Below are 13,290 nucleotides of genomic sequence, written 5' to 3'. Positions count from 1 at the left end.
TGTGTGGATGAAAGAATTCACCAGAGACAGAGTGGGAAGGAGGAGAGGCAAGTTGAAATACATTGTGCCAGGGAGCAAGGCCTCCCTGGCCTACACCTTCTGTGATTCAGACACTCTTTCCTGGAGCATTAACAGGAGGGGTGTCTGTGTGTGTGTGTGTGTGTGTGTGTGTGTGTGTGTGTGTGTGTGTTGGGGGGTGAGGGAGAGCGGTCAGATCAAAAACTGGGGTACAGGCCAGCGGTGTGTGGATGAAAGAATTCACCAGAGACAGAGTGGGAAGGAGGAGAGGCAAGTTGAAATACATTGTGCCAGGGAGCAAGGCCTCCCTGGCCTACATGGAACTCCTGCTATAGTGGATGCAGATAGTTTCATAGCACTGCGCTTTAACCATTGCGCCACCAGGGAGGGTCCACCAGAAAACTTGGGAAGCAGGATTTACTGATTTGTGCAGAGAGGAAGGCCAAGGTTCTTGGAAGGCTGCACCGAGCAAGTGACCCATAGGCAGAGTTTTGAAGGATGAATAAGAGTTCGACAGTTAGCCAGATGAGGGAACTTACCACAGCTGGTCTCCCCATTTGCCACCCATTTCACACCATTGGAAAATTCACCCATATTTTAAAAGGAACCCCTAAATTTCAGCAGGATTGGGCCCTCACCTTGTTGGAGCAGAATAATGGGGAGGCGGCTGCTTTTTTGAGTCATCTGTGAGGAGGGACAGGTTTCTGGCTCCCTTGGGTTCCACTGGGCTTTCGAAGGCTGGCAATGAATACCATTCCCATCCCATCTCAGGCACTTCAGATTCTGTGGAGTGCTTATAGATTGCTTTTGTCAAAATGTGTGAATTCTCCTGGGGGTGAGAGATTTATTCAGTCTTCGTCTTTGCCGAGTTGGCTCTTATTTGCCGTTACCTGCAAAAATATATTTCTTGGGCCTGTTTCCCAGAGGAGCGATGTTAGGTCATTACTCGTGAATTGTTAGGCTGTAAAGGAGCAATTCCTCACTCACCCGAGACTTGGCAGTGGTGGCAAGGCTCTGGTCATTGTGGGTGCTCCTGTTGTGACCATCTGTTGTGGCGGCAGCCGATGATGGCACTGCATGTGCAGAAAGTGGACACTTGGGGGTTATTTGTGGGTGCACATTAACCATTTCTTCCCTGCCTTTCTTTTACATTACAATGTGGCTGAACCAGCTATGATCAAAGAAAGGGAGGGACAGAACCACATCTGAGTTGAGTCCATCAGAAACTTTAAGTGTCTCTGCATGAGAGCCCTAGGGGATTTGGGGAAGGGGGCTCTAAGTGGGTGGTTTGGTGTCTTTCTTTTTTAAGAATTTCTTTTTTTTAAGATTATTTAATTTATACACATAGAACTGGTGTACAGGCCAGAGATCTGGGGCAGTGAGAGGATTCTCCAGAGACAGAGCAGGGAGCAGAACAGGCAGATCGACAAAGTACACTGCTGAGGGGAGCAGCAGGTGGGCCAGGAGAGGCCATGTGGGTCACCTCTGGGGCTGGGGATGGAACTTACACTCAAGCTGCTAAGGCTAGTTTGCAGTGCTGCTCTTTAACCCATTGCGCCACCAGGGGAGGACTGGTTTGGTGTCTTTCTACATTCATTCCTCTTTCCAAGTGTATATCAGGGCCTCAGGCCCATCACCACCCAGCACATGGCCCCAAAGCAGGCCATCGATGAGTTACTTCTGTTGTCACATCTGCTCCCCTTCCCTGGGCCCCCCTCCTCAGTGACAACAAGCTACTGCATCCTCCCCTTCTCCATCCAACCTCACCTGACCAAGGTTCCACTGCCTGAAGGTATTACCAGGATAGGGAGAAAGTGACTGCGCAATGACTTCCAGGAGATGCTAGTGGTTCAGACAGACTAATAGGCAGTTCCTCCCCATGAGAACCCATGGTCAGGATCAGGGCAGGCCTTTGCAGTTAACCCAGTGGTTCTTTTTTTTTTTTTTTAAAGATTTATTTATTTATTCATACAGAACTGGGGTACAGGCCAGAGTTGCAGGGGCAGTAAGAGGATTCAACAGAGACAGAATGGGGGGGGGGGGGCAGAACAGGCAGATCAACGAAGTACACTGCTGAGGGGAGCAGCTGGTGGGTCAGGAGAGGTTTGCCGTGCCATCTGGTCACCTCTGGGGCAAGCAGGGATCGAACTCATGGGGAAGTGGCTTTCGATTCTTAGTGCTGCGCTTTAACCTGCTGCGCCACCAGGGAGGACCGACCCAGTGGTTCTTAATCAGAGCAATTTTGGTTCCACTCCTCCCCTGAGTACAGGAGCAATGTCTGGCATCTATTTGGTCACAAGTTGAAGGACTGAAATAGGTGATTCAAAGTGCCAAAAGTGCCAGGCTGAGAAAGCCTGAGTTAGAAAAAGCTGAATTCCAATCTGGCTTAAAGACAAGCAAATAGGCCCACCCTGGCAGCACAACAGGTTAAAAGCACAGCACTGTGAAGCTATCCACAGCCACTGCAGTACGAGTTCGATCCCTGGCCAGGGAGGTGACTCACATGGTGTGGTAGATCTCTCCTGACTCACCCGCTGCTCCCCTCAACAGTGGATTTCACTCCATCTGCCTGTTCTGCTCCCCACTCTGTTTCTAGTGAATCCTCTCACCTCCCTCCCATCTCTGCCTTGTATCCCAGTTCTTATATGCATAAATAAATATAAAAAAAATAAACCTAACACCTTTGTCACTTCAGGGAGGTGTGAACCTGGAAGAAGGAGCCTGAAAGGGCAGGGATAGAACTTTGCATCCCTTCATCCCATTCTCCATTTAAAGGATGGTCAGAGACTCCCTTAGAAGCAATGCTGTCCAAAGGAACTTTCTGTGACCATGGGAATGTTCCAAATACAAAAGCAATGAACCTCTTGAGATGACTGTGCACTTGAAACATGCCATGCGGCCAAACATACATAACATAAAATTTACTATCTTAACTATTTTTAAGTGAACAATTCAGAGGCATTAAGTGCATTCACGTTGTTATGCCATCATCACCACCACACATCCATAGAACTTTCCACCTGCACTCCCTGGTGGTGTGCAGGTTAAGTCTCAGCACAGCTAACCAAGGTCCTATCCTACAGTCTGAAGTTATTACCAAGATAAGGAGAGACTGACTGTGCAATTAATTCCAGGGTGATGCTAATGGCTCAGACAGCCTAATAAGCACCCCCATCTTGCATGTTGAAGTTCTGAACCATTTAACGTCCATTACTCCCAGTCCCCAACCCCAGAAACCACTTCTACTTTGTCTTTCATTTATTTATTTTTTATTTACTTATGCATTACTAGAACTGGGTGCAGATGAAAGGTGTGGGGGGTCAGTGGACTCACCAGAGACAGAGTAGGGAGCAAAACAGGTGGATCAATTGAAATACAGTTGAGGAGAGCAGTGTGTGAGACAGGAGAGGTCTTCTGTGCCATGTGGGTCACCTCCCTGGCTGGGCATGGAACTCATGGTGCAGTGGCTGACAATGACTTGATAGTGCTGAGACTTAACCCCTGTAACTCCAGGGAGGCCTTACTTTCTGTCTTTATGGATTAACTATTCCTGGCATCTTGTATGGTGGGGACTGTTGAGTTTCTGTCTTTTCGTGATGGGCTTAGTTCACTTACAATAATGTACTTAAGGTTTGTTAAACTTTGTCCGTGTGTCCTGCATTTTGAAGGCTGAATAATATCCACTGCATGTATAGACTGCACTGGCCTATACTTTCATTTGGCAATGGACACCCAGTGACTTCCACACTTTAGCTATGTTTAGTCATACTGCTAACATTTGTACACATAAGTGTAGAAATACCTCTTGGAGACCTTGTTTTTGATTCCTTGGATTATAAACCCAGAGATGGAGTTGCTGGGTCATGTTCTATTTGAGGACCCTCCTTAGTGCTTTCCATAGTGACTACATCCTACATTCTAACAATACATCTTACCATATTTCCTGTTTTTTGATAATAGCCATGATCATAGGTCTAAGTGACTAAATGTATTTTATCTATATTTAATCCATAGTAAACTTCTTGCTATATCGACTATGATTATTAAGCATAGCAAACTAAAGAGTAGAGGAGCTGCTAAGTGGTGTGCCAGAATTCATACCACGCCTGCCTGTCACCAGCATCTCTTGTCAGGGACAGACTCAGCAGGACAGCAGGAGGTCTGCATTGGAGCTGAGGAAATCTCAATATTCTCCAGCTCTAGGGAGCTCCTTTCCAGCATCCACTCTTATTTTTCTCCCTTAATCTGGGCACCTTGTAAGTAGACTCAGCAACTTCCCGCTAACCCCACCAACAAAGGAAAGCAAAATAGAGTGCAAGGCCCAGACTCAGTTGAGACTTTGGCATTTGCTCATGGAGCTCACCTTCTGGATCTCAACATACTCTTCCATATGATGCGAAGATGCAAGGAGCCTTGAGGCAGAGGGAGAGGAAAGGAAACCCAGAAGCAACGTAAGACTCACTGTGGTTTCTTGATTCCTCCCTGCTGCTGTTTTGGGGGTTTTATCCTCGTAGGCTTTTCCTCTGCATGCCTGGTTGTTTTCTGTGCCTGGCTTCAGCTCCTTCAGGGCAATGGGAAAGCCCTTGGTCTGCACAACTTCGTGCTATTTGGAGGCAACTAAATGTGCCTGATCTGCTCAGCCACTCTGGCTCCCTGAGTGTGAGTGGAGGTGCCTCCATGGAGCCTGGGGTTTCTAAGTTTCAAAATGGGGTTCAAAACGCACTTGCACTGGGCCCCTGCCGTGCAATGTTTGTTCAGGGCCAAGCACATCGTCAGAAACACGGCAGATGCTTCAGCGTCCTTCTCGCTCCAATAGAGAAAGGTCCGCTCGCTCGGGGCCAGGCCTCCGCGCTTCGGAAAGGTGAGGCCTGGAGGCTGCTGCCCTGGCTTGGGGACCGCCTACATGCGCGGAAAGCCGCGCGAACCCCGCCAGCTTGGGTCCACCCTGCCACCTGGTGGTGCGTTTTAGAAGACGCACTTACGAGTTGGAGCCCAAGATCAAGGTCCTGTCAGCCTCTGGAAGAAAAAGACTTTTCATGGATTTTTAAAAAAGATTTATTTATTTATTCATACAGAACTGGGGTACAGGCCATAGATGCAGGGGGCGAAGGGATTCACCAGGGACAGAGTGGGGAGCAGAACAGGCAGATCAACGAAGTACACTGCTGAGGGGAGCAGCGGGCGGGTCAGGAGAGGTCTGCCACGCCATGTGGTCATTTCCGGGGCAGGCGGAAATCGAACTCATGAGGAAGCGGCTTAAGCTTCTTAATGCTGCGCTTTAACCCGCTGCGCCACCAGAAAGGACCCAACTTTTCATGGATCTTGAAGGGTAGAATAACCTCAAGGAGTTTTGAAAATCTGGCCTTTCCTTTATTTCTCTCCTGCATTGGACGATGATAGACTTTAGCAGTAGGGGAGCCTCATTGCTCTGCCTAGGGCGCCGCGCCACACTGGACTCACGGATTCAGCAAGGAGTAGACTCGCCTCCTGCTCACAGGCGGCTGCCCTCTATTCCGCTCCTTGATTCAACCCTCGATTGTTGAAAATTGGACTTAGAAGCGGTGTTAGCCACCAAGATTCCTTCAATCTCCTTCCAGATGATAGTCCCGCCCCTCATTGCCCCAGCCAATACATCCCCTCACACGCCAAGCCCTGGCCAGGGAAAGGAGAGAGGAAGGCGAAACAGAGGGGCGCTGGCTGGGTGGGGTTCCATCATCCATCTCAGGGAAATCTCAGCCCCCTATCACCCTCCACCAACACTCCTCCAGAGAACCAGGGTGAGTAAACTCTCAAAAGTTCATCACTTTGTAAATGGCAAGACATGTCACAGGTCTTTCTGCCCTGGGAAATGCCAACAATACAGCCTTTTAATCATGAGTGTTGAAATAGCAGTCAGAGCAGGAGAGGTGTGAAATTAATGACATGGAACTTAAGGGATCTGAGAAGACACACACATTAGTCTCTGCCCTACAGACGTCTGAGGCGTTCTAAGGGCCAGCAAGTAGAGGACCTACTGCAACTTCCAGTATTCAACTTTTTTTTTTTTTTTTAAGATTTATTTATTTATTCATACAGAGCTGGGGTACAGGCCAGAGATGCGGGGGGTGAGGGGATTCACCAGGGACAGAGTGGGGAGCAGAACAGGCAGATCGACGAAATACACTGCTGAGGGGAGCAGCGGGCGGGTCAGGAGAGGTCTGCCACGCCATGTGGTCACCTCCGGGGCAGGCGGGAATCGAACTCATGCGGAAGCAGCTTTAGATTCTCAGTGCTGTGCTTTAACCCGCTGAGCCACCAGGGAGGGCCCCAGTATTCAACTTTTTTAAGCAAAGATTTATTTATGCATATAAGAACTGGGGTGTAAGCCAGAGGTGCAGGGTGTGAGAAGATTCACCAGAAACAGAGTGGGGAGCAGAACAGGCACTGACTGAAATACTCTGCTGAGGGGAGCAGTGGGTGAGACAGAAAAGGTCTGCTGCGCCTTGTGAGTCATCTCCCTGGCCAAGGGTTGAACTCCCACTGCAGTGACTGCTGTTAACTTCATAGTGCTTCCACTTAACCCCTTGTGCTACCAGATTCAAATTTTGTTCATAAACACAGCAGTACCCTAAGGACCCAAAGGAGTTCTGCAAAACCAGATATTGTAATGGAAATCTGTTCTTTTCAGTAATGTTAAATTTAGACATTCTGGGTTTTTTCCCACTACAAACACCCAATTTGATATCGAGGACATTTTGAAGGTCTCCTAGGTTGTGTCGTGGAACAACCTCAGGAATGTCCCCACATGACGTAAGTGAGTGTGGGATCAGGGCCTGATAGTAACTTATAAAACCTTGCGAAATCTTCTTTGAGCCAGCTGTTGTGTGTTCTGAATTGATCCTGCTCTCTTGGTTAGGAGGAGGTCTAGGCTGTGTCCAGAGTGGCCCAGGGGTTGTGTCTCCAGCTTCCAGTGTTGTACAGAATTGCTTATACAACTGCAGTTGGAGGGCAGCTACAGGGCAGAGGGGAATAGACGTGATGTTAAGAAACCGCAGTCTCGGTGCTATCACAGCTATTACCGCTATGGCCTGAGTTCTATCCCAGGCCAGGGAGCTAACCCAGCTGGCTGTCTCACCAGCTGCTCCCCTTCAGCAGTGTATTTCAGTCACTCCACCTGTTCTGCTTTCACTCTGACTCTGGTGAATCCTCCCACCAGTGCCTCAGGCCTACAACACAATTCTATGCAAAAATTAAAAAAAAAAAAAAAAAACAACGAAAAACCACAGCCCTCCAAACTGGGGTGCCTGGTGAGAGGAGACAGAGGAGCAGATCTTGGTCTGCTTTAACCCAAGAGGAAACAGAGATAAAACAGGGTTGGGAATGCCAGACCCTCAGGGAAGAGGAAGGAGGAAGGCCCGGAGTGTGGAGGGCTTGAACTCCTGCTGAGCTCACCAGTCCCTCCTGTCTGACTGGAAGGAGCAGCCAGCAGTCAGGGAACTGGAGGAGGGTCACAAAGTCTTGCCATCTAGGGAGATGATGGTGCCACCTCACCCCCTATTTCTCCGCTCAAATGCAGCATCCTTGAGTCCCTCAGAGGGCCTGAACATCATTCAAGCTTGATTCAGTCATCTTCTTGATGGCGTCCATCATTTTCTCATAAGGGGTGCAGACTCATGAGCCCAGAAGATAAACAGAAGTTTCTCCCACTTGGTCTCCTGGGCCTCCTTATTTGCATCATAGAGGGCTTAGGGGCAGAAGGCAACTGTTGACCACCTGACCAAGGTGGCATGGGGGATGCTGCCAATGTGACCACAGCACCTACTGGGATCTCCTTGCCTACTCCAGGATGTTCTTCTGGTCCTCATTCAGGTATCTGGGTGGCATTGAATACCTTAATGATGCTATCAGAGGCAGTCATTTCTGGAAGTAAAATGGAGCTGGAAATGACAGCCAGGAGTACAAGATCAGCTGCCATTCAGCAGGGATCAGCCATTGGCTTGCTCTCACCCTGTGACAGCCACTGTGTGGTAGTGTGGCTTCTGTAATGGGTCTCTCTGCGTTCCATTTGGGCTAACTGGATGGAAATCCTAGGACTGAGGGGTGGTGAGCTCATTACGTGGCTTGTGGACTTAATGAAAACTCTGTAAATCTAGCATTAGAGAAGCTCCTAGTTAGAGCTTTTTAGTATCTTCCCATGTCTCCTAGGGCTGAGTCAAGGCAGAAACTATTAGGGTGACAGAATAAGCTCTATCTGAAGAAAAACATTCTCTCACAGTTTGCTAGGTTGGACAGTCTTCCCCACAGAGCAGAGTATTCTCATTTACTGGAGGGAGTAGGCCTGGCTGACAGTGTGTCCCCAAAGCAGGCACTGTGCCAAGTGCTTTATATCTGCTCTCCTAATTTAACTTTCTTCTTCTTTTTTAAAGATTTATTTTACTTATTCATACAGAACTGGGGCACAGGCCAGAGGTGCAGGGGCAGTGAGAGGATTCACCAGAGACAGAGTGGGGAGCAGAACAGGCTGACTCATGAAATACACTGCTGAGGGGAACAGTGGGAGGTCAGGAGAGGTCTGCTGCACCATGTGGGTCACCTCCCTGGCCAGAGATCTAACTGTTGCTGCAATAGCTTGATAGCAATGAGGCTTTAACCCCTGCACCAGCAGGGAGTCCCCTTCTCCATTTATTGATGATTTCTTCAATTTCTTTTTCTCTTAATCCATCTAGGTAAAGACTTGTTAACTGTATTGATCCCTTTCCTTACTTTTTTGCTTTATTTACAATCAATATATAGTCCAATCTAGCACAAATGTATCCATAGTAGAACTAATGCATACTGGAATCATTAGAGCTGATTCTCCCAGGCACCTCTTTGTTGTGTGTGCACCTGCCATCTTGAAAGACCACTCTCCATTCACAAGCTAATGCTGGCCTAGGTTTGTACATTTCTATAAACAAGTAGTTGCTTGGCAAACTTTTACATTTTTATGTGAATGGCATAGACTTCACTCTTAAGTTTGTCTCAACATTATGTCTGAGAATCTCAGACAAGCCAGAGTGTGGAAACCTTGTTTGTTCCTTCCTATTGCTGTGGCACTGGAGTGCATGTTTACACCACAGGTGAACCATCATTCTACTGATGATGGCAGCCATTGAGATGGATTCTGGTATTTTTCCATTATAAGCAAGGAAGCTCTGACTAATTGGGTGTGTTTCTTCTGGGGCACATGGGTTCTGCTAAGGGGTATATTGAGGAGGGTGGTAACCCATAGCAGCTGGTACCCATCTTCAGTCATGCCCAAATGTGTGAATGTTCTCTACACTCCCTCCAGGGAGCACATGGAACCCACACACTACTGAGTCTTCTCCCACTCTCTGTATTGCCAGACCTTTGTTTAGTCACCTGATAATGCCTAACGCAATTTAATCCAGCAACCAAAGCAGCAATTGGAGTGCTGAGTGGTCATGAGAATGGTGTTTTCCACAAATATCTAATGAGTGAAAAATTATGTTTGATGCACTGCTAAGTGAAAAAAGTCTGTGTGTGCAGCTTGTGTGTCTATGTAACAGTCTAAGAACAGAGTGACACAAGAGGGACTATAATATTGAGTGACATTTATTTTCTTCACTACTTTTTTCTTTCAAAGATTTATTTATTTATGCATATAAGAACTGGGATACAAGCCAGAGGTGTCGGGGGGAGGGGTTGCGAGAGGATTCACCCGAGACAGAGTGGGGAGCAGAACAGGCAGATGGACTAAAATATACTGCTGAGGGGAGCATCAGGCTGCGCCATGTGGGTCACCTCTTGAGCCAGGGGAACTAACTCACACTGAAGTGGCTGTGGCCAGTTTGCTGTGCTGTGTCCTAACCTGTTGCGCCACCGGGAATGGCCTCCGTTAGTAATTCTGAAATGTGCCGTGAGTCTGTCTGGGCCAGTCTCTGGCCCTCAAGTAGAAGCCCTGTGGCAGGGAGCCCCTTTATCCTCCCAAGCCCACCTACCACCATGTATAAAATGTGTGTGGGGGGGGCAGGGATTGTCAAAGCTCAAAGTTAAACTTGAGCCCATGTTGGTTATGGCAGTGTTATGAGTCCAGGAATATCAAAAGCCACAGCAGTCCCCAGAATTGACATGTGGCTTGGAATCCCCGCTGCCCCTATTTTGGGGAGTCTTCCTGTGAGCCTGGAGTGGGGAGCGGGGACAGGGTACCTGGGTTCACATGGTCTCACCTCTGCTCAGGCCTGGGCCTGACTCATGCCATCAGATCATCTGTCTGCTGAATGGTGAGTCCTTTTAGGAGAATGTTCTGGAACTTCTCCTAAGTTAACAACCACATGAATGACAACTCACCATTTAAAAACTGCAAATTGTCACTTTAAAAATGCTGCCCTTTTCAATTCAACAAAGCATTTTTAAAGCGATTATTTTCCAGAAGGATGACAGTTTATTTATAACTCAATACAAGTGAACCACATCACATGTGGAAGGACTAGAGGGTCGAATAAATGGACGGCAGGGTCACGTATTGTTCATTGCAGCAACTGTGTAGGCAGTGAAAGAATTTGTACAAAGCGAGTGCTTTCTTCTCTTTCTATCCTGTGCAAGGACTCAAGATCTTGTGGTTCCTTTATGGCATGCTTCTGTTCGCCCAAAAATCTATGTAGACCCCTGTGAAATAAAACACACTAATCACCAGATAACAGAGAAGAAACTGATTTCAACTGAATTGGCCCATGGTCAGGCCTAGCTGGGTCTGAGGGTGTTGGGGCAGTGACACAGAACATTAAAGAACATAAAATCACCAGAATTAAACAACAGAACTAAGGGAATCCTCGTTGCTGCCTTCTATTATAAAATGTCGGTCCTATTCAGCGTCGCCTGTACTATTTTGCTGCTCAAATTGCCCTTGAGACAGACAACAGCCTTTGGTCATCTAAGCCAATCAGCAGGGGAGCTGAGACTTTTCAGGATGTTGTAAAAAGGCACTGTGGCGTGCCCTGCTTCCTCACCACAGGCTTTTGGCGTGCTCCTTTCTCTTCTGGGTCACTTGTGATTTGTCACTCAGGTCCCAGGCTGCATCTTCCCAGTCAGAAGTCCCTGTAGTGATGTTCTCACTCCTTCTCCCCGCTAGGCCCTGCAGCCTTTGTCTTAGTCATCTGTCTCCCCGGCCTCTGCTCCCCACATCCTGTGCATCACAGGGGCAAACCCAAGGTAGGCTGGGGGCCCATCTCGCCTGTGATGAAGCTGCATCCGTGCCTAGCCCTCCCCGGGGTCAGGGTTCCCCAGTTATTCCATACTTGGGTCTTCTGAGGCCTTCCTAGGTTGTCTCCTGCCTCCCTGGACACTCCCCACTCTCTGAAGTCTGTCCCAGGTCGACTTTCTTCTCATCTTCTCCCATGACGCCTCCAAACATGTTTCTTTCTCCTCAGACAAGCCCCAGGCCCAGCTCTTCTGTGAAGTCCTCCCTGGCTTTCAGCCCCTCCCTAGCTGTCATCCCCTCTCACTTTGCTGCTCGTCACTGAGTTTCTTAAACGGGAATTCACACTTCCTGCCTCTACTTCACCCTCCATGCCTGGGCAGTGTCCCCCGCCCCCCCCACTCCTCCTGCTACCTCACCAATGTTCCAGGGCCTGTCCCTTCCTAGTTTTTGTCCTTATATACCTTAAGGGCTTTATAGAAACATAATTTACACAAAGACCACAGATAGCCCTTCACTGTGTCTAGGAAACAGCTTCAGTGAGACCCTGGGGCCCTGTCTAGATCTGATTCTCCTCTGGGTGGGGTGGGGTGGTGACAGGCTGCATCACCTTTCACACCTGACTGCCAGCCTAGAGCAAAAGTGTGGGTTCTAAGATCCACATTGTCCCTGCAGAGGCACATCTGAAAAGTGAAAGTGTTGGAGGAAAAGAAAAGCTCTCTGAGCCAGCCCAATACCCCCAATGCAACCCTTACTGCCTCGGGACACCAGCCTGTGGATGAGTTCCTGGCTTTGCCTGAGGTGGAGGAAGATCTTCGGCATCCTTAATCCTCAGGCTCCCGGGTCCAGCTGATGCAGGGAGAACTGGCTCAGGTCCCCATGCTGAGAAGCCCAGGAATTGGCCACAGCCCCTGCTGCCCTGACCTCTGTCCACTGGGTGCTTGCAATTACATAGCAGCCTGTGCTAGCCTGGGGGGCTGGACACTGTAAGTCCAGGGGGGCCTGTGACCTGGCACTGCCCGATGGGCCCTGTGGTAGAACTATGCTGTGGGTGGGCCCGCTGCCTTCCTGGACATCTTGGCCCTGCCTGTGACCCTGACATCAGTTGGGAGGAGGTGGATGGCCCTAGAACGTGGAAGGTGGAGTTTTTCTTTTTGTAAATAACATTTAGAATATTTTTATTGATGGTTCTGAAGAAACTGAAAGTCAGCATGATGCTGAAATCCAAAGTTTAAGGAATACTTTGCAGCATTTTGTTAAATAGTGATTTTCAACGTGTAAGTACATAGTTATAAATGTAACATGCATTGTTTTATTTTGGAAGGTGGAGTTTTAACGCCCTTCCTGAATGGGACTGGTGGGAGTAGGGGGCAAGTGAGTGGCCAGGAAGTCTTTAAAAGCCAGAGCAGGGGGTCTCTCCTGGTGGCCCTTGCCGACTTGACCTCTGGTCCCTGATCTGCCCCAGCCTCAGCCTCTCTTCCGTCTCTGCCAGGGGTTGGGTCCCCAGCTCCTGGTTGCCCCTTGGTCCCCCATGTGCTCAGCTGACTCCAGCTCCACTGGCAGGGGGTTGCCACCTTCCAGGTGTGGCCGGACCCCTATTTGCTGCCCCAGCAGACAGCTGCCATCAAGCATAAGGTTGTGGGTTTGGACCCAGCAATACCGACACTATCTGGGGCAGTTCAGACCACTGAGTCACATGTCAATCTATAAACTAACTCTCTCTCCCCTTGCTCTTCCTTTTCTCACCTGCTGTAAATAAATTCTCTTCTCTCTCTCCCCGTGTCTGTTTTTGAGTCATATCTTAGAGTGTTATATGAGGACCTAGCAACGGAGTCATCCCCTTCTTCCTCAGTTTCCCTTGGTTTCAAAAGCCATTTCCAAGCAAATGCAATCATGTCCTGACAGCAGCATAAAAGCCTCCATTTTGGGGGGACTTTCTTTGGTTCCATGACCCCAAAACCTAAAAGGAGAATTCAGGGTGGTGTCAGCATGTAATCAACTTGGATAGGAAAATATTGGTTTCATGCTTTTATTTTCATGAGCTTCTAAGGGAAGTGTAACATTTCTGTCTAGTATGAGGGCAAATAAAAAAAAAA

The sequence above is a fragment of the Condylura cristata genome, unplaced genomic scaffold (genome assembly GCF_000260355.1).
Source record: "Condylura cristata isolate star-nosed mole 26May11 unplaced genomic scaffold, ConCri1.0 scaffold00002, whole genome shotgun sequence".
In the NCBI taxonomy this organism is placed as follows: domain Eukaryota; kingdom Metazoa; phylum Chordata; class Mammalia; order Eulipotyphla; family Talpidae; genus Condylura; species Condylura cristata.
Note: the sequence above shows the minus strand (reverse complement) of the source record.